This window comes from Canis lupus, chromosome 34, assembly GCF_011100685.1.
Source record: "Canis lupus familiaris isolate Mischka breed German Shepherd chromosome 34, alternate assembly UU_Cfam_GSD_1.0, whole genome shotgun sequence".
Classification (NCBI taxonomy): domain Eukaryota; kingdom Metazoa; phylum Chordata; class Mammalia; order Carnivora; family Canidae; genus Canis; species Canis lupus.
The window spans coordinates 4774094-4794536 of NC_049255.1; the positions used below are offsets into that span (position 1 = coordinate 4774094).

A 20443-nucleotide genomic window follows, 5' to 3' on the forward strand; every position below is an offset into this window, starting at 1 on the left:
CAAATGTGTCACTGCGGTAAGGGAGGACAGCGCTGGGGGGCGCGTTCAGGCGTTTCCTTACTCAAGGGAAACTTTACAGCCGCGGCCTGAGGCCGAGATCGAGGAAAAAAGGGCCCAAAGATACCGTTCCCCACCCCTACCCAGAGGGAAAGGGTCAGGCGGGGCCCTTCAGGGTTCCACGCGGAAGCTTTGCAACAAAGTATCCAAGTCTAGGCGCCTTAAAAGGTACTATGCTTTCCAGTGATGAATCTTTACACTTTAATACTTGCTCCCTGAGGCCGAAGGATCCGCGCAAAAGTGCAACAAGTTACATTTAGTCCAGAATTGGACAAGTTGACTTTGTCCGTTGGAGGGTTCCTTTCTTAAGGCTCAGCGTGGCTCTTTGGGGACCCCCTGACTCGCCTCCCTTGGTTGGTCGGATTTGTTCATTTCTCTAACTTCATTCCACTGAGATCCAGCCGAACTGGCCGGGAGGTGCACCCTCAAATAGCTCCTCCAAGAACCCGGAGCAACTCTTTCGGTCTTTTAGGAGTTTCCAGCTCAGAGCAGCAAGGTGAGGTCACACAAAGCAAACCAAATCTCACACTCGGCGTCCGGACGGCCCCGGCGGCCCCGGCCCACCCCCACCCCCACCCCCACCCCCACCCCCACCCCGAGGCCAGATTCGGCCGGGGGACGCGCACGTACCTGGACGAGAGGCCGGCAGGGTGGGCGCGCCACGTCTCGGGGCTCGGCCCGCGCAGCCTGCGGCCTTTATAGCGCGCCCTCCCCCGCCCCCTCCCCCTCCCCGACAGCCACGTCGGAGCGGCCGGAGGCGGGGGCCCGGGAGCCACCGACGGTCTGAGGGCCCGGGAGAGGGAGTCACCGAAAGTAACGCTCGGGCGCGCGCGCGCGAGGGAAGGAGCCGTGGGGCTCCTGGGGCGCAGAGGGGCCCCCGGGCGCGGAGGGGGTCCCGGGCCGGGAAGGGCAGGGTCGGGGGCGGGGCCCCGGGAGGTCAGGCGCCGGGTGGGGCGCTCGGGTTTCACCCGGGCAGGCAGGAGGGGAGGAGGCGCGGCCGAGGGGCGGGGCGGGGGCGGGGCGAGGGCGGGGCGGGGGGCGGGGCGAGGGCGGGCCGGGCCGGGCCGGGGCGGGGCGAAGCGGCCCCGCGCTCCCCGCCCGCGCTCCCCGCCCGCGCTCCGCGCTCCGCGCTCGGCTCTACTCGCCGGGAAGGCGGCGCCGGCGGCGGCTGCTCTCGCTGCGCCCGCTCCCGCGCGCTGTCCTCCCGCCGCGGGTGGGCTCCGCAGCCCCCTGCCGGCCGCGGCCGTGCCCGGTGCCCGCTCTCCGCCTCCGCCTGCCCTGCGCAGGGGCGGCCCGGCCCGCGTGGCCCTTCCCGGGGGCTCCCCGCTCCTACCCGAGGCTCCGCTGCGGGGCTGGCTCCGGCACCCAACTTTGCCTTTCCTCGTCGGTCGCCCCCGCCGGGCGCGACCCTGCTCACCCCCGGCCCGGCCGCGCGCCCGGGGACGGTGCGCCCCGCGCGCACAGCGACGTCCCCAGCCCGGAGCGCCGCGAGCGGTGGGCGGCCCCGGGGAAGGGGCCGGGGGCGGCGGCGGCCGCTGCCTCGACTTCCCTCGCGGGCGCTGACGAGGGCCCACAGCGCCGCCCCGGAGCCCCCGGCGCTGGATGACTGGCACGAGGAGCGCGCCTCGCCCCCGGTGAGCGACCCCCGCCCGGTCCCCGTGGCCGCGGCCGCAGCCCCGACCGCGACCCGGGGCGGCAGTGGGCGGCGGGTGGGTCGTGGGGATCGCAGGCAGGGTCGACCCGCAGGCGCTGGGCGGGGACAGGACTGCCGTCCGTGCGGGCGCCACGGCTGAGCTAGCGCGCGGGCTGGAAGTTTGTGCCCCGTCGTGGCCGAGGTCGGCGCGTGCTGAGGTAAGGAGCAGAAGCGACGGGGTGGGCGACCTGGTGGTGGGCGAGGCGGGACCCCCGCCACACGCCTCGGGAAGGGGCGCAGGGGGCTTTGTGCGCGCACCCGGCGCGCGTCCAGGAGCTCGGTCGCGAGCGGTGCGCGGGGGTCCCCGCGGCTTGGGCTTCGCCGCCCCACCGGCTGGGGCGGGTTTTCGTGTTCGAGTTACACGGGGGTGTTGCGGCGCGCGCGAGAACCCGGGAGGCAGAGGGACTTGGGCTCAAGTCCGCCGAGCGCTTTGGTGGAGGGCGAGTGAGGCTGGGGATGCTGGGGATGCGGTGCTCGGGCCGCCTGACGGGCTGCGGCCGGGCGAGTCGCTTTCCGCCGTACGGCTTCGCGGCTGCACGGTTTCGCACCCCCTGGATCGGGGCTTCGGGGCCGGAGGTGCATTTGGTCCCCGGAGGGACCTGGCGCTCTCGAGATGTGCGGGGAGACCGCCGCCAAGGAGTGGAGCGGGCTCGCTTCCCGCGGCGCCGGTGCCCGGCTTACCGCAGGCCGAGCCGGATTCCCGGGGCTTTGGCGGGAAGCGCGCGCACCTCCTCGCCCTTTCCTTGCTTTGTACCTGGATGCGGCGGCTCAGAGTTGGGATTGAACTTTCCTGCGCCCGCGGCGGCCCGGGGATCGCCGGCAGGGGGCGCTGCGAGCGAGCGCTGGAAGCGGCGGAGAGGCTGCTGAGCGGTGCCGAGTCCTGGAGTCCCGGAGTCCCGGAGTCCTGGGTGGGTGGGGGTCCCGGACCCGGACCCGGACCCCGCGGATCCGGCCGTGATTTCAGAAGGGTGGGGGTGGGGCAGCGGATCCGTGAACCAGGGGCAGCTCTCAGCGTTGCCAAGGGAAGGACACGAGAGGTGGTTGCCGAACACAAGGTTTCTTCCAGAGACCAACGTATCCCTGCAAACTCCTCCTGTCTGTGCAGCTGTCTTCCTCCTTGTGAGTATTTTCTCAAAAATGAAAAGCAGTAACAGCAGCAATAATAATGTGAGTTATGTTTAATACTGACAAGGTTCTGCTCCTCGGGAGCCCGTTAGTTAAAATGCCAGGAGTTACAAATGGTTGTTGCACCTTGTTTTTAGGAAAAACAATCGTGTGTCACAGCGTATCCAGAAGAGCTCCGTCATATTGGCCAAGTTTGGAAAGAGCAGACACGTTAGTAATTTTACTGTTAGTCTTTGTTAAGTAGACACAGAAAAACAAGAACAGTCTTTACTAGAGAAGATTGTCACATCTAATTAGGATTGCCAAAGTAATTGCCAGTTGTGCTGATTTTATTATTGAAGAAGGTGTAATGTTTATCATGCAGTACTTTGGGTGACCAGTTCACAATTTCAGTTTTGGGGGATAATACCTTAAATTGTGTATGACTTAAATACATTTTTCTTGTCTATGCCTGTATTTATACCAAAGGAAACATTTTTTTTTATCCCAACCATTTTTCATTTTTGTTTTAAAAGAAAAAGCAGTCCATGATATAATTGTTTGAGCTACTTGAAACACAGATTTCTTTTCCCTTGAATTTCTTTCTTGTTAAAACTTTGCCACAAAATAGCAGCTCATCCGTGGTGTTGCAAGGTCACGTAGTTATTTGCCCGCTCCTGGACCCCCAGGGGTGATGAACTGGTACCTGCTTTTACGTGTGTTTAGCCTATCTATGCGTACTTGCCTTAATAGGGAGAAGACGGATGATGCTAATCATTTTATGCCTTTTGCGAATTGTGCTAACTTATTTGGTTGTTTTAATGGCAAACAGCTGCAAGATCCCTGCTGAGAGCAAAGACTTTGGTCTCCTGGGTGGTAAAGCTTGTCTCTGTCCAAAAGAAGTTTTTGAGATGTTCAGGATTCGGTAAAAATAAACCTGCATTCTTCACTGCTGCTTCCCTTTTAAAATTATTTCTTGACTGTTTCTGGACAGAATGAAACGGAAACATACAGTACAGTGACTGTTAAAAGTTGTTGGCTATGTGGCTATAATAAATATACGCACATTAGCATAAGCTTTTGCTTAAGCTCTAGAGGGTTCACAAACCTTCTGAAGCCCAATCCATGGCTTTGCAGTAAGAAATTTTGCTTGAGAGGCCCTTTGGACTCTTAATTCAGGGACAAATGTTAAAACCGCAAAAACTTTGCTTTGTGTTCTATGCCAGCTCCTTGGGACTATGTTGAATGCTCCTGGTGTTAGAGCCGCTTAACTGAACCTTCACTGCGTAGCCTTTACTAATTTGATGATTATTTTGAATGATTCCAAATGTCTTTCTTTTTGGTTACAGAATCATTGAAATGGAGGCTTTGTTTCTGATAAAAATAAAGGAAAGTCAGGGAGGGAGAAACAGAACTTTGGTAAATGTCCAGCCAAAGTTATAAAGGCATTCCACTGTATAAACAAGTAATTATGAACTCTAGAAATCACTAAGATAAGAAAAGAATCCCTACAAGAAGGTTTGCCTTGCAAATCATATAGTTTGCAAGATAGAACAAACTAATTAGGTAATTCCTGAGTCAAGGAATCCAGTTCTGTAGCAGTATATGGACAAGTGTTTGAGAAAAGTAGCCCTACATCCTGCAGTAAATCCTCCATAATTCTTGATTCTAAAATTATACCAAAGTTGTATTTGCAAATGCTTCTGAAATTGTTGCTATAGTTACTCAGACAAATTGCTTAGGGTATAATTATAACACCAAGGTGACAGATTTTTATGTTTAATGTTAAATAATTTTTAAAATGTAAATTACAGTGTCTAACAAATTGAGTTACACCCAAGTGCAAAGTGTGCGGTGTGGAACCTTGTACATTTCTGTCCGCCTGCATCCGTTTGCAAATTTATACAGTGAAAGTGAACTATTTTCTTGAGTACTAAGATATATATAAGTGCTTGTAGTTGTTTGTATTATCTTTTTGTACTGTTGTTGACAACACAGACATTTTCACATATGTTTCCAGCAACCCTTTAAAACTGAGATGCAGAAGTTTTGTTGAGAATTACTGGTGTTTGTCACTTTGCCTTGCTGCCTTGTAGAAATGATCTGCTGTAGATAGGGGGCAATCTGCTGTCTCTAATCCCTGCCCAAATTGGTAACGTCGTAATGATAAATTCAACAGGTGAGGAGTAGCTCATTGGGAAGCACTTTGAAGAAGCAGCTTTTTGTATGCTTGATAAATAGATCATTTATTTCTTTGATGAATTTGTTAGCTGGATATATAAAATCTATTTCTAATAGCAAGACAAGAAGAAAAAAACTAAAGTGGACTGGAATGTACATGGATAAACTTTTCACTTTCAGTGAGCTTACCCAAAACTTGTTTTGATTCAGAATTTAAGTCAAACAGAGTAAAGCAGATGAAAATTTGATCCAAGAGAATATAGTGTATAAGTAATTTATTATAATGTACTGATAATAGCACAATTAATCTATGCTGTCTAAAGCTTGTAGAGCTAATGAAACCTCCCTCTGAATTTCAGAGTGTTTTGAAGCCAGGCAACTTCAAAGACAAGTTGCATTTCACCTGGGGCATGGCATTTACAGTAGGGTCAACCCAACAGTGCACTCAAGAAAACAGAATTTTTTTCAAAAGAATTGCTGTTTTCTTTTTCTTTTCCTTCTTTTTTTCTGTCCAAGATTAATGGTTGTCTGACAAGAGCAAAGATGGACATACTTTATTTCTCTTTTTCTGAGTTTTAAAATTTATTGGCATAGTACTGTTGCATTTGGGAAAAATAAAATCATTCCATTCTTGGCTCTTTTTTTTCCCCCAGTGTGCTAGAACTGGTTTCCTGATTAATATTGAAAAACATTGTATTTTGAAAGAGAATACATTTTTCTAGGGCTGAATATCTTTTATTTCTGGAAGGCCATGAACCCACTAATCCCTTATCTTCCCATCTTTCATTCCTTATTTGTCACTGTGTCTCTGGAATTGGCCATCCTGTGGTTCATGTAAGATGATGAGGAAGTATATGTTGGAACAATTTTATTTTATGTTGCATTTTTATGTACATTTGTGAGTAGATCACATTACTGCAATAGGTAATTCAATTACAGATATGTATGATAAATAACCAGGAGAGTGATGGTTTGAGAAGCCAGCTCTACTGGAGAATAATGCTGTATTTGCTGAGATGTGAAATTAAATAAGTTCAAGGCAAGTGACAATCAGGACTGAGCAAGGACAGATTGTTCACAGGAAATAGAGCCTCTTTCAATCAGTTCAGATTCACCCAACATTTGACAACGATTTATGATGTGCCTATGCAAAGAAAAGCAGAGTCAAAAAAAAGTAATAAGAATTCTGCTAAGCGGTTTCTGTTGAGTTGTCTGCAAAATCATAAAACGGCTAGCGCTTGGCTTCAACTTCCTGGAAGAAATGTGTTCCTCACAGACTGACTCCAGATAAAATTCCACACAAAGAGCTTCCCTTTCTGTAACAAAGCTGGAGATGTGGCGCATCTGGGAGAGGGCATCCGAAGCTGTTCGCAGCCAGCCGCCAGGGATGCAGCTGCCGGCTGCCTGCACCGCTCTCGCCTTCCGCCAAAGGAAGGCATCGGATGCCAGGAACGTCGGCAGTTGGACATCCTGCGACCGAATGGATTCTAGAATCACGACTGGGGTCTGGGATTGCCGTCGTGGGACCAAGATTCCGATCTGCCATGAAACTTTACAGAGTTTAGAGGCGACCACGTTGTAACTGGTGGCGTAAAGCAAAGACGATCACTGCACGTTACGCCTTCTCTGTCCAGCAGATCTCGTGGCTGAGCCATCGGTAATGTCCGCTGCTGTGCAGCAGGAACTAACTAAGGACTTGCTTCTGAGATGTCTGTCGTGTAAATTCCCGGGTGCCGTCGCTGTGGGTGGACTTGGCTTTAAGAAAGTTCGAGGGAAGCTGGGTAGAATAATCACCAGTGGGTTCATGGAGCTGCTGGCCTCACTGGGCAGGGCAGTTGGGGGGGGGGCATCCACATCCGAGGGGGCACTCGCTGGCACTGGGGGGGTCCCACGGGGACAGGCCTGCATGCTGGAGACGGCTCTGCCGTGGGATCCGGGCCCGAGTGGCAGCTGGAGAGGGGGTGGCGTGGGCAGCAGCAGTTGACAGCGGTAAAACTGTCCCCGTCTGACTTGGCTGTTGATAGAGGTTGTGTTGAGGCCCCCACACGGAGTCTGCAGGTAGACCGTGTGGACGGACTTGGAGGTGGCCAAGCCTTGGTGCTGGGTCTGGGTCAGAATCCGACGTCTGCAGCAGGTCTTTGGGTCCTTATAGACACGGCTCTTCCAGAAGATAAAGGGGAGGTGGAGGGACTAAGTGTGGTAGGAGTGCCCTGCAGGAGTGGTTAGGGTGTTTGGTTACGAAGCTAGAACCTCAGGAATGATAATATGAAACACTGCTAGAACTAAGTCATGGCTGGGAGGACAGCTCAAGGGACAAGTCCACCAATTTGCACCCATTGACAGAACCAAGCGAGCAGGGCTAGCTGCTGCTGAGTGTGGGGCCAGGGCTTCTCAGATTGTGGCTGCCTAAGTGCAGGATGGGGTCCCTGGGCCTGGGACCTGCAGTGGGCACCGAATGATCCCAGCTAGGGGGAGATGTGTACCCTGGGCGGGGAAGCTTGACTTGCAAATTATCATAAAAACACTTTGTGTGTGTGTGTTTAAGATTTATTTATTTATTTGAGAGAGCACGTGCATGAGCACAAGCAGGGGCAGAGGCAGAGGGAGAGGCGGACTCCCAGCTGAGCTCAGAGCCCCACGTGGGGGGCAGTCTCACGACCCTGAGATCATGACCTGGGCTGAAATCAAGAGTCAGATTCTTAATGGACCGAGCCATCCAGGCGCCCCAAACACTTTATGTGTTTTAGAATTTTTTTAAAAAAAATTTTAATTTATTTGAGAGAGAGAGCGTGCGCAAGCATGCAGAAGGAGTGGGAGAAGCAGACTCCCCGATGAGCAGGGAGCCTGACATGGGGATGGGGCTCTATCCCAGGACCCTGAGATCATGACCTGAACTGAAGGCAGTTGCTGAGCCAGCTGAGCCACCCACACACCTCACTTTATGTGTTTAAGACATATATTAAAACATAAAAAATGGAAATTCAAGGACATTGTTTACTTATTTAAAGTAGCACCACACACAAAATTTTCAGGAAACGGGTTGTATCCTCATTAGATATCTTCACGCAATTACAGAGATTTTAGAAATTCTAGAATATTTTAGAAATATGGCAGACTTTCTGATTTTATTTCTGAGATTAGACCAATAAGCCTGGTCACTTAGTTGGATTTATAGATTTAATAAGCTGAAACAGATGAGTGGATAAACAAAACGTGGTACAGCCAGACAGTGGACTAGTATTCAGCAATAAAATTGATGAATTCTTGATATATGCTGCAGTATGTGAACTTGAAAATATTATGCTTAGTGAAAGAAGCCAGTCACAGAAGACCACATATCCTGTGATTCCATTTGTATGAAATGCCTAGAAAATGCAAGCCTATAAAGACAATGCAGGTTAGTGGTTGCCTGGGGCCAGAGATGGGGATTTGGGAGGCACTGACAGCGGATAGGCGGGTCTTTTTGGGATGATGGAAATGTTCTAAAACTGGATTGTGGAGAGACTCCTGCAACTCTGTACATTAACTAAAAATTATTGAATTGTGTACTTACAAGGAGTAAATTTTATGGTATGTAACTTATGCAGCAATGAAGTTTTTTTTTTATTTTAAAGAAAAGGAATCTGGGACATAATCTCTATAGCGAGAGTGCCTTAAACTGCCAGTGGCCTAAACAAATCCTGCTGTTTAGTGGGAATTGTATTCTGTGTTTCCATGAGTTTCACAAAGACAGGTACTGGGGCCGTAGAATGTTGAGGCTCTCTTTCTGGGAAGTATGTCTGAACGGTGATCTCTTTTATGAAAATGAGCAAACCTGGTTGCTTTCAGATGAGACCGTAGAACTGAATTAAATCCCTCCATGAAACTAACCGGCAAACCTGGTTTGGTACAGCTCTGTTCCCAGTCATTTGTTGTGTAGACTTCTCTTCTGCTGGTTTTCTAGTGTTGTGTAGCTCAGGGGGAAATCTTTCGAAACAGAGTCTCCTGGTATTGTCAGGGCTGCAGGGGTCTGAATTCCCAGAGTATTGCTCTACTTGACAAACTGTGCTGCTTTCCTGTGGCTGGGGAAAGCCTCATGATGCCTGCTGCTGCTGCTGCTTTTTTTTTTTTTTTAAGATTTTACTTATTTGAGAGAGAGCACAAGAGAGCATGAGCGGGAAGAGGGGAGGTACAGAGGGAGAAACAGAAGCAGACTCTCTGCTGAGTAGGAAGTCCATGGGGACTGCATCCCAGGACCCTGGGATCATGACCTGAGCTGGAGGCAGACGCTTAACCACTGAGCCACCAGGGGCCAGGAGCCCCATGATCCCTGCTTCAGTGTCCTTGTAAATTTCTGTAGCAGGGTACTTATTTTAGCTGCTGAGGCAGGTAGCTTCCAACAGCCCGGTCGAGGGGCAGAATGCAGATTTTTATTATTATTATTTTTAAAGATTTTATTTATATATTCATGAGAGAGAGAGAGAGAGAGAGAAAGAAAGAGACACAGGCAGAGGGAGAAGCAGGCTCCATGCAGGGAGCCCGATGTGGGACTCGATCCCAGGACCCTGGGATCATACCCTGGGCCAAAGGCGGGTGCTTAACCACTGAGCCACCCAAGGCGTCCCAAGAATGCAGATTTTTAAATGCCCAGGGCCTGAGCACTCAAATGAGAGTGTGCTGGTTTTTCACCACCACCACCCCCCCCCCCCCCCCCCCCCCCCGCCTTTAGTAGGAGAAGAGTCCTAGAATTGCTTCTAGCTCTTTCTATCCTCCTTTGACAAGTTTTGCAGTTAAAGCACAAGCTGAAATTAGGTTATGCATAGAGATACATATGAATTGCCTGTAATTTCCTTGCTCTTTGACTGTTGTCTCTGGGTGAAAGTGTGTCTTTAGCTCTTCCCTCTTGTTTATTGCGACTTCCATCTGTTGAGTGCATGAAAATCCTCTCTGCCTCCTGCCATGGGGCTTCCTTGGCTGTTTCGTGGGCACCTTGCTCTCCCCCCACCAGTTGGTTTCCACGTGGTGACTTGCTGTGGGAGTGTTTACTTTGGCGCAGGCTGTCCGAGGCGGTCCAGAGTCCCCCAGCATGGCTTTCTGGAGCTGCTGTGACTCGCCAGCCTTCAGAGCTCAGAAGCCTCTCTCCGTTTGGTAACGAAGGATTTGTATCCAGCCCTGTGATGTTTCGGGCAAGCATTTTACAACGTCTAATTTCTTCGGTTCCAGTAGTTGTATGCAGAAACCGCGATTGACAAAAGTTTCAAATCCTAGTGCAATCGCTTTATTGACCTCATACCAATGTAATTTCTAACTGGCTCATTCTGAATTTGCCTCCTTGAGAACTTGCAGCCTGACCTAGACACAAATTACGAGTAATATTTATAAAATGACCATGTTTTTCTATTACCAATCCTAATTTATTATTACTCACCCTTGGTGAGTGGCAAGGAATTATTTTTGAGATTGCTTTAGTATTTCCTGCTGCTTATTAGAGGGCAAAAGGGTGGGTGAACTTTTTATTTTTGTTTTCTGACATTTTTATTTTTGATGTCACTTTTGATGGTTTTAATTGGTCGGTAATGTATACTGTTTAGGTGGGTATTTTTTAGTGGTTATTTTCTTTCATTTTCAATGAGCTAATGTTCTCTGGATTTCAAGAATAACTGGTTAGGCATTCTGTTAAACAGACTGACTGGTTACATGATTAGAGCAATTTCCATGTTGCTAGGACCGATATTTCATTTTGAAACATGAGGAATAAGTAATGATGTGATGTTCTCTTTGTTTTAAGGCCTCCTTTGGGGTTACCGTTGATTTGTATTGGATCTGATAGTTGGAGGTGATCATAATGAAAGTAACACAGAGTGTGACATAGAGAATGACGCGAAGACAATGTCCTCAGCCGGGGAAAATATATTAGACCTTTATTTTGGAAGAATTTTTTACTTTTTTCTAAACCATTTCCTCTTCTGGAAAGCATCCAAATGTTAACATCAAATACTGATTTTGGACACTAAAATGTATAGGTTCTTAACTTTATTCGGACAGTTGGGAACACAGGGAAGAGCCTGGAATGTTCACTTTATAGCCTGGGGCTGTGCTGTCCCTCCTCCCTGCTGGCTCCTCGGTACCTTCCATCCTGTCATTGCTCTGAAGTTTCAGATTGGGGGATCTTCACCAAACCTGTCAGTGAAGGAAAATGCCTTTAAAGTCTGAGCTAGGAGGTAAAGATAGGTACATTCATTACTTACGTTTGAGATTTCTGGGCTGTACATATAAAAGAAAGACCACATTTTCAGAGCAGGGGTCCAGTGCTCAGATGCCCAGTGTGGGAAGGGGAATACTGGACTCTGGTTTCCCTCTGTTCTGACAGGACTGCTCCTCACTTGTCCTATGGCTTTTTCAATTTCTCTGCTAACCCAGCAGCCTTTTAATTATTATGTTTCTCCCTCACCAGAAAGTTTTGAGCCTAGCTGTCTCATTTCTAATAGGACCCATCTCACTCTCTTTCCTTTCCCTTCTGTTTCAGTGCCCCCCTCCCCTGCCACGTGGGAGGGATTTGCCAGGTTTTGTCCCGGCTCTGATACTGTGTGGCGTCTCCACTATCTGACCCTTTGCTGAGGGGTTTCAGGGCTACTGCTGATGTGACCTGACGATGATAGACAGGTTCTCTCATGTTGTTCCCGTCATGTTCCACATTGGCTTGTGTAACCTAGACCTCATCTAGGTCAGTATGAGAGTCACAGGAATGTGATGGCTGTTAAGCCACATCCCAACATTTGTTTCACATGATGGTCTCTCAAGTTGGGAAAAGCATGCTTTTCTGCTTATCAGGTTTAAGGGGGAGAAGCATTTGCTCCAAGGCAGTGGGAAGCCCTCCCTCCCTGGGTCACTGTCCAGATAGAAGTGATCTGAAGCCTTGGAGCTATGCTCTCAGCCCCTCCCATTCTCCACCTTTGAATCTCTCCCATTTCCTTGGCCACTGGTCATATAGGTGATGCTCAGCAGGTGGGGATGCCTAAACCCAGGTACTGGAGTTGAAAGTATTTCCCCCTCTACTTAAGTTTATTTTATTTTATTTTATTTCATTTTTTTAATAATGCGTATCTTAAACAAGTGTTTTCCTTCAATTTTGTATATCTAAAAATGCCACCCTTGGATGTAAACTGTGTGGTGGTCGGAGGATGGGGCTGGGCGGTGAAGATGGGGAGGTGTGGGAAGGGGGGAGCCCTTTACAGAGCTACAAGCCCAGGCAGTGCCTCTTGGCTGTCTTCGCTTTCCAAGCAGACTCCAAAGTCAGGCCTGAAGCCAAATTTACTCTCCGTCTGCCAGCAGTGATGGAATTCCTAGGTCCTATCACCAGCTTGTGAAAAGAAATCATTCAGAAAACTGCAAGCTGGCAAGTAAGAACTGCAAAGATTCATTCACTCAAAAGCTTACACCCGCAAATGTTATTTAACTTTGAACAATTTCTCCAGGCCCACCTGCTGGGTTTCCATCTCATTGAGGTTTATCTTGGTACAGGGAAAGCCTGCGAAGGATTCACAGTGTGGCTCTGATGGAACATGCCCCAGGGGTGATCAGCAGAAGGGCCTTCCCCTGGTCCTAGACCTCACTCATCCCTGACCCGAGTCTGTGCACTTCTTCTAGAGAAGAATTTCATGGAGTGAATATAAATGCATGGACTTCAGTGGCTAAAGCTACAAACCGTGGGACAGTAGAGGGGAGCCTTAGTCTTCATAGTGGTCAGATACCCTGCCAATTAAAATACCTTGAAGACATTTTTTAAAATGAGGATCCATTGATGAATTAGTTGTTTATTGAGGTAGGCCCAAGGAAATCAATGCTTTCCACTTAGACCATGGTTAGGGAGAGGATGGACTTGACAAGCATGGGGAAGGGACTACAGGGAGTCATGAACCATAAATTTTTGGGAAGAAATGCATTTCCCAATGTCTACATAGTATTTACAGGGACTTTTTTTTTCTTATATAGTGGAAATTATAACCCAAAACCACACCCTACAGATTCGAACATAGTTTAGAAATGTATTTTATTTATTTCTTTTGGTTGCTAGAGGGGAGGAGTGCAGGCTTTGATGTGAGTTTAGGGAAAAGAAGGCCAGATAAGCATTTTTCATTTGATCTTTGTGACCTTGAGTTTCATGATAATTTTTCAGAAAACCCCAGGTGTTTTGTTTTGTTTTGTTTTGTTTTTGGTGGCCAATTACTATTCTTTTCTCTTAAGAGAGAAAAGAGTCATCATCACTTCTCAGCCAAGGCTTGTAGGTTAGAGAAGCTCAGTATGGTGCCGACTGGGTTTCATAAGGCTCCACGGTGTCTCTTCTCATGCTTTTCCTGCTTTGGGACATCCAACTCCATTGGTGGTTGGTTTGGGGTCAACATGCAGGAGGGACACAGAAAGGAAAGGATCACCGTGAGTAATGGAAACCCCACTGAGCTCTAGGGGATATTGGTTCCATTTCATCTTTTTTTCTCATTTATTAAAGTCCACACTGGCCTTTTCTGTCCTCTTCCTGTGTCCAAGGCAGTAATCGTTTGCAAAAGCTGTGAGCCTTTTGGTTGTCGTTGAGCTAGTGATTTGCAGAAGAGCCCAGGAGCATTGTGACAGTTTGCATGGGAACATGGCCCCCGTGGATTGAAACACTGGCCAGCCTGCCGCTCCGCCCCCCCACCCCCGCATGGGCCCCATTGGGCCCCATGGCATGGGGCTATGAGTTCGCCCCCAATGATGTGTAATCAAGAGTCTCTTTAATGAGTGATGGTTGTACATGGACTTGAAGGCAGTTTTGGATTGAAAAGTAAGTGCTTTTCAATGACATTAAGAGGTTTTATTTTTCAATTAAAGTGTGTGTTCCCCAAAGAACTGGCTTTGGGGTCCAGATTTCCTGCCGTGGTCGTTGGAGGGAGTGGTAAGTGGGAAACATAGGACCATGACTAGAGGCTTGGCAAAATCTTTATCAAGAGGCCTGGACAGGGGGCGCCTGGGGGGTCTCAGCTGGTTAAGCTTCCATCAGCATCTCAGGGTTCTGGGATCAAGCCCCACATGGGGCTCCCTGCTCAGCAGGGAATCTACTTCTCCCTCTCCTTCTGCCCCTCCCCCTGCTCACACTCCTGCCCCCCCCCAAAGTAAATAAATAAAAGTCTTGAAAAACAAAACAAAAAAAAGAAGCCTGAACAAAGTGTGCAGATAGTGAATGGCTTACTTTGGGGACTGATATGGGGGCCCTCAGGGGATCTTCTTTAATTGTACTTTTGAATGAACAGCTGGTTTAGTTAAGCCTGCAGGGGTAAATTTAGGAAGACAAATCAAAAGCACCTTTGGGAAGGCTGCTTGTTTCAAAGTGTGTAGAAATGCTCATGTTTACCTTTGTTCCTCTGCAGGGAAGGGCCAGGGTCTCTTTTTAAAGGTAGCTCTTGGTGTTGACTTTGACTTCTGCCAATTAGCCATTTTGCCTGATAATGTTACAGTGTATGTATATATGTATGTTACAGATGTGTTACAGCTTGTATCAAGTATTCATCAGTGCCAGACAGCTCAGTTCTTGTGTTCTTCCTTGGTGTGGGAAGAAAAGGATTTTGTAGGTATATTTCTATAAAAGAGTTTGGTGTTAGGTTTTAAGAATTGGTAGACAGCTAAAGGAATTCATATAAAGACATAATTAGAGTATGCAGGGAACATATAAAATATACATGTTTGAAATGCTTTGCTTTCTGAGCAATTGGGAGGTTGTTGGCTGTTTCTTTTTCTCACATTGGCTTCCAGATGATTAATTGGATTTACTTAATTAAACGCTCCACATTTAAGTGGAGTGGAGGCCCAGGCAGGGAGCATTCTGAAAATAGCATCAATTGTTTTCTATTGATCTACAATATATGACATGATTTGCTTATACTTAGAGCAAAGACATTCAGTTCTATATTAATAATCTTTCTTTTTAAATTATTTAACTTTAAGTTCTAAAGTGAATGATCTATTTAAAATATCTTATGGATGATCTCAAAAATCCTGTATCATGAAGTTCTATTCTTTTACTGTATTCCAGGGGAGTAAGCCAGCTTTGAAACTAGAAGCACGTTTCTGTTGGTGCCACAGTAAGTTGAAGTGTTTGGAGAGGGAGCTGGGCTATTTTTAGCAAGTTCAAATGTATCCTGTGGTGGCCAATTTCCAATGATCCAAAATTAGTCATGGGATCTTGGACAGCACAGTGTCAGTCAAGGGCTCAGAAAACCAGCCTGCTCAACATCTTTGCATTGTCAACCTAAATCTGACAGTAGGATTGATTGCTTTGGTCAAACAATACATCATTCTTTGGAGAAAACAAAAGGATAACCTCTCACTGTGAACAAAGGGGTCAGGAGCTATGGAATTAGGTGCTAGACAAAGTGGGTGCTGAATAAAAATGGCAGCAGTTCAAGCTACTGGAAGATGACAGGTTTTTGGTGATGAGGGCAGTTAAAAACTTAACAGGGTTTTTTAATTAAGTTAAATTAACTTTTTTATTGGGAGGGGCATAAAGGTGAATAGCTGAGATTTTTTCCTCTCCTTCGGTTTTGTTTACATGAAAAGAAGGTTAAAGTGCAACCCCTAGGGCAGGAAAATCTTGCTTATCACAGTGGCCTTTCATCTGTGGAAAAATGGAGAGAGGATACAGTTACCCGCCTGAAAAGATCTTTTACACAAGTTGCTCCCAATCATCTGAGAGCCAAATGACCTAATTGCTTTGAAAGAATCGTATTTCCATTTCTCCATGTCTAGAGAAACACTTCATTTTTAAATATATATGCAACATACAATTGTTCTTGGCAGTGATGTTGATGACTGTTTTTCCTTAAGGTTTTGTTGTTGTTTGCTTATAAAGTAGTTGGTAGTTTACAAGAAGATGGGCTAAAATTTAATAGAATTATCCTCACAAACTTTTTTTTTAGAGAGAGAGCGCATATGCATTTTTGAGGGGAGAAGAGATGGAGGAAGACAGAGGGAGAGGTAGAGAGGTAGAGAGAGGCTCTCAAGTAGACTCCAAGCTGAAATCAAGACCTCCCCCTTTCGGTTGTCTTAAATCAAGTTGACATGGCATATGGGAGGTTGGTTTGATTCAAAGGAAGGACAGTGCATTTGGTTGAATCATAACATCCTATTTCTTGAATGTTGAGGCCTCCTAATGGATATAACCATTCCATAGAATTCCAGAATTTGGGAGATACTGAAGCTGTCCGGTATTGGTCTCCAGGCAGAGCCTTTTCTAAACCCCCATAGAAAGATGGTGATCTATTATGTTCTTAGAGAAGAGTTTATGTGGGGGCTCCATTATTGTATGGGCAGTTTATTTTTATTGTAGTCCAGGGGAGCCCAAGGATGAAAGGTAGGTAGGGTAGCATTTGGTCAACTAAAAAGTGTTGACCAGAAACTTCCTTTGGGCTAGAGCCCAGGCCCTGCCCTGTGCATATGGTGTGTTACAGGACAGAGAGAGTTTCTTGGTGCATGCTCTCTTGGTGCATGTTTTCAAGAACCTGGATGATGCTTCAGGTTCATTCAGACATTGAGGAATGTCTAGAACGCCAAAGCAGGAGGGCTGTAATAGCAGGTGGAAGAGCCAGGCATGGGTGCAGTTGAAGTTGGAACAGTCTCTTGTCTCCGTGCCCTGGCTGAGCTTCCTCACTTACTGGGACTCAGGGAGCATGGAGGTTTGGAAGGTGTATGCCCAGGTGGCCTGGACCGCTGATGGGTACCCTCTGCCCAGGATGCTAGCAGCACTGTCAGAGCACCAGAGCACTGTCAGAGGGGTGTGGGGTCTTCAGACATCCTTCTCTAACAGCAGAGAGGGCCTGAAAATCAGGAGCGTCACAATAAGTAAGGATCTAAGTGTTCCCGCACTTCTTTTAGGATCTTTGAGGAGTTTTTAGTCATCCCTGTGGGATCCTGGATGCGGAGACCCCTGTTTGACCAGCTCACCATCTCACGGAGCTGCAAACTGTGTGGTGTGTTTCCTGATGTTTTCCAGGACAGAGTCACACAATCTACCCCCGATGCAGGACTGCCTTTTCCGGTGTTTAATGCACTTTGCTGTGAGGCAGAGAAAGTAGCCTTTCCTGAAATGGAAGAGCCTCAGGATATGCAGGGGAGAGTTGGTGCTGGAGCAGATTCAGGGAGGAAGGCTGCCAGCAAGCTGCTCACCTGCCATGCAGGTGGACTCCAGGCCCCAGAGCTCCTGAGCACCTCTCTCTACTCCCAGGTGTGTCCCTGACTCCTGAGGAGCTAAAGCTGCTGTCTCTTTAGAGGTTACACAGACCACTGGCTATGTTGGACCTATACTGAGTCCATTTGATCCTGATACTTTGGGTTTCACGGTGCTTGAGAGATAACTCCAGATCACTCTTCTGAAGATCCCAGTTCCAGATGATCCAAGGGGGAGTAAAAGCAGTGAGAATCTGGGTATCAAAGTAGCAGAAAGGGGGCTTAGCAGTATATTCAGTTGCCAAAAAGAACTTTTATTTCTCAATCCCCACTTCCTCTTCTTGCTGAAGAGCTTTAAAAAGAATGAATGATAATTGAAGGCTAACTTCACAGTTTCTTTGAAACATACCCATGGACTTTTATAGGGATTGAAATAGGAGGAGGAGGAAGCCAGTCTTTGAAAGCATGTTACTAGTTTATAATTTGGAAAAAAAAAATTCTGGCACCGGTTCAGTAGATGTTGGCAGAGGCCTAAGGGTCAATGTCTGAAATATTCCTGGCGTAAAGAGCTTGCGTGTTTTATTTTGTTTTAATTGAAGTTTATTAGTGGTAATTTCGGTTTGGTAGCTTAGCATGCAATGAAAGCCATGGTCCTGTATCCTGAAGCTGTTGGGAGGAGTCGCACAGCCAGTGGGGGAGCGGGCAGGGTGAGGGGGGGTGCTCTGCTGCCAGCAAAGGCAGGCTGCCTCGTGGGGCTCACCAAGTGGCATCCTGACCTCTCTGAAAGGTGCTGACAAGCCTGGCTGCCAGAAAGAAGACTGTGGGGACTTTTGTTTCAGTAACGTGGGCTGGAAGCAGTGAGAGCCGAGCTGACATACTGAGGCGGGCAGCTCTTCTCACCCAAGGCCTGGCTGCCAGCCTTAGGTGGTTCCTCAGACTGTGATGTGGATGACAGCTGCTTGTGCTTTCAGAACTGGGGGGGACGATGTGTAGTACCAGAGCCGCCTGGAGACAGTGCTCCCCTAGGCTCAAAGCTCGAAGAAGCTGCCTTTCGGCCTCTCTGAGGATTTCCGGAAATACAAAGACTTGCAGGTATAGTCATCATATCTTGAGAACAACCTAAATCACAAAGGCTTGCCAGAGCCACTAGATTTGGGTCCCCCCAAAATCTATAGATGCCTGGCCTCCAGGTTAAATTGTTTTAATACCTGGGATACAGGTAAATACTGTAGTTGTCTTTTTTCTAGGGCTCGCTTATCCTTGCTCTCTTCTCAAAAGTAGATATAATAAACCTTTGAACAATGTGGGGCCTGGGGACAATGACCCCACCATCAAAAACCTGCATATAACTTTTGACTTTCCCAAACTTGACTGTTAACAGCCTACTGTTGACCTGAAGCCTTACCAATAACATAAACAGTTGATAAACACATTTTGTATCTTTTATGTATTGTATACTGTATTCTTACAATGGAGTAAGCTGGAGAGATGAAAATCATAAGGAAGAGAACATATATTTACAGTTTGTACTTTAGTTACCAAAAAAACAAAAAAACAAAAAAACTGTTCCAACCCATGGTTAAGGGTCACCTGTAGATTACATTTGTACATTTGTGTATTTCCATGCTCTATACTGTGCAGCACATTATCCCCTAACTGAGAAGCCGAGGACATTAATTTGTTATTTTATGACTCAGTCCTCTGGGTGGCTGGGCTCAGCTGGGTGGTTCTCCTTGGGTCTCTCATGCGGTGGCTGTCACATGGCTGGAGCCAGAATCATCAGAGGCTTCCCAGAGCTGGATGTTCACGATGAGTTCACTTGCACATCTGGCACCGAGGGTCCCTCTCTGTGGCCTCACTCCTTGTACCTGGCCTTCAAGAGGTAGGACACAAAAGTTTCCAGGCCATGTAAGGCTGTGCCCAGCACTAGCTCAGACCACTTCCGCTCTGGAACATTGGTCTTGGGAGTCCTCGGGCTTGCCCACATTCCAGGGTAGGAGAAATCGAGTGCGTAGTGATGGGCAAGTGCCAAGGCATGCTTCAGAAGAACACGTGGGAGGGGATGTTGTGTGGAGGCCATCTGTGGAAAATACCATCTGCCACATCATGCCTCCTGTTCAGTGTATGGGAACCGACAAAATAAATGTGTAATCACTTGCTAAGGTCAATCATACTTGACGTCATCTCTATAAAGACAGGATTTGGAAGCTAACACGTGGGGTACTTCAGCAAATGCAACATGCAGAAGTCAAACAGAGATTACTAAATGAGTAGTCTTTTTTTTTTTTTCATTAAAATGGATTTTTTTTAACTCCACAGTGAAGATTATTTGCAGGATATCCTTAAATATCAGAGTCTTGTAGATCTTTTCAATATGATCATGAGGAGTGTAAATGTAGCCGTTACCAGAGTAGATTTTGGATCGGAGTGGCTGGATTTGTAGCTCAGTTCTATGGGAATTTGAGGAATGTCTCCATCTCTCTGGGCTACACTCTCAATTTTAAAAGAGCAGTTCCTGCCTGGTAGGCGGTCTGTGAAGATTCGAGACTGCATGCATGTGAATTGCCTGCTCCATAGCAAGTGAGCACCCTGTAGTGTTTGCAAGTGTTTGTGTCCTGAATAGAAATTCTCTTGACAAGCCCAGGTGTGGGTTAGCATCTTCCTCTACCTAAATGCACATTGCATGGTGCACTTGGATCGGCTTCTGTTACATCACCTGCCCAGGAATGCCCACATAGGAGTGGGGTGGGCAGAAAAAGGCATTTGCCAAAAATAGAAACAGGGCTGGGCATTGTTACTTGACTTTGCAAAAGAGCAAATATCTCTTGGTGTTGGGACAAAATTAAAAAAAAAAAAAAAAGATTGGTGATTTCAAACCTGTTTGTGGCGCGTATCTTCTGTTTCCCTTGTAGATCCTCCCTGGAATGTTCTCCAAGCTCAGGAGGTTGAGCTGCATGAAAGGCATCATGGGCTTGCTAGCCTTCTGCTTCTGGTTGGCTTCCTCCCATGGGAGCCCTGGAGGGGACAAAGGAGGGCTTGTGCCCTGAGGAGTGTGCCTGAATGGCCCCATCCTTCCACTGAGGCCTCTGTGCCCACCCGGGGGATCCTCTACACAGCCCCTTTGGGCTTGGCTCTCAGAACTGGAAAACGCTCCCTCCTTCCAGCCCAGGAGGCTTAGAGGTTACCACCTGAGCTGGCTCAGGCCTCAGAACTGTGCCTTCTGTTTCCTGCCCCTTT

General features: G+C 47.7%; 2 protein-coding genes across 2 annotated transcripts in view; one reads left to right on the forward strand and one right to left on the reverse strand.

Moving 5' to 3' along the window:
- The window catches only part of LOC119867461, a 47135-nt gene extending 46159 nt beyond the window's left edge, over window positions 1-976 (reverse strand). Inside the window, exon 1 of the mRNA XM_038583951.1 lies at window positions 688-976. The gene's annotated coding sequence lies outside the window, so the exon portion shown is untranslated. The remainder of the gene's footprint in view (window positions 1-687) is intronic.
- A 1765-nt stretch (window positions 977-2741) lies between these two features.
- Window positions 2742-20443, forward strand: part of SEMA5A (semaphorin 5A) — a 473566-nt gene continuing 455864 nt past the window's right edge. Inside the window, 1 exon segment of the mRNA XM_038583333.1 lies at window positions 2742-2869. The gene's annotated coding sequence lies outside the window, so the exon portion shown is untranslated.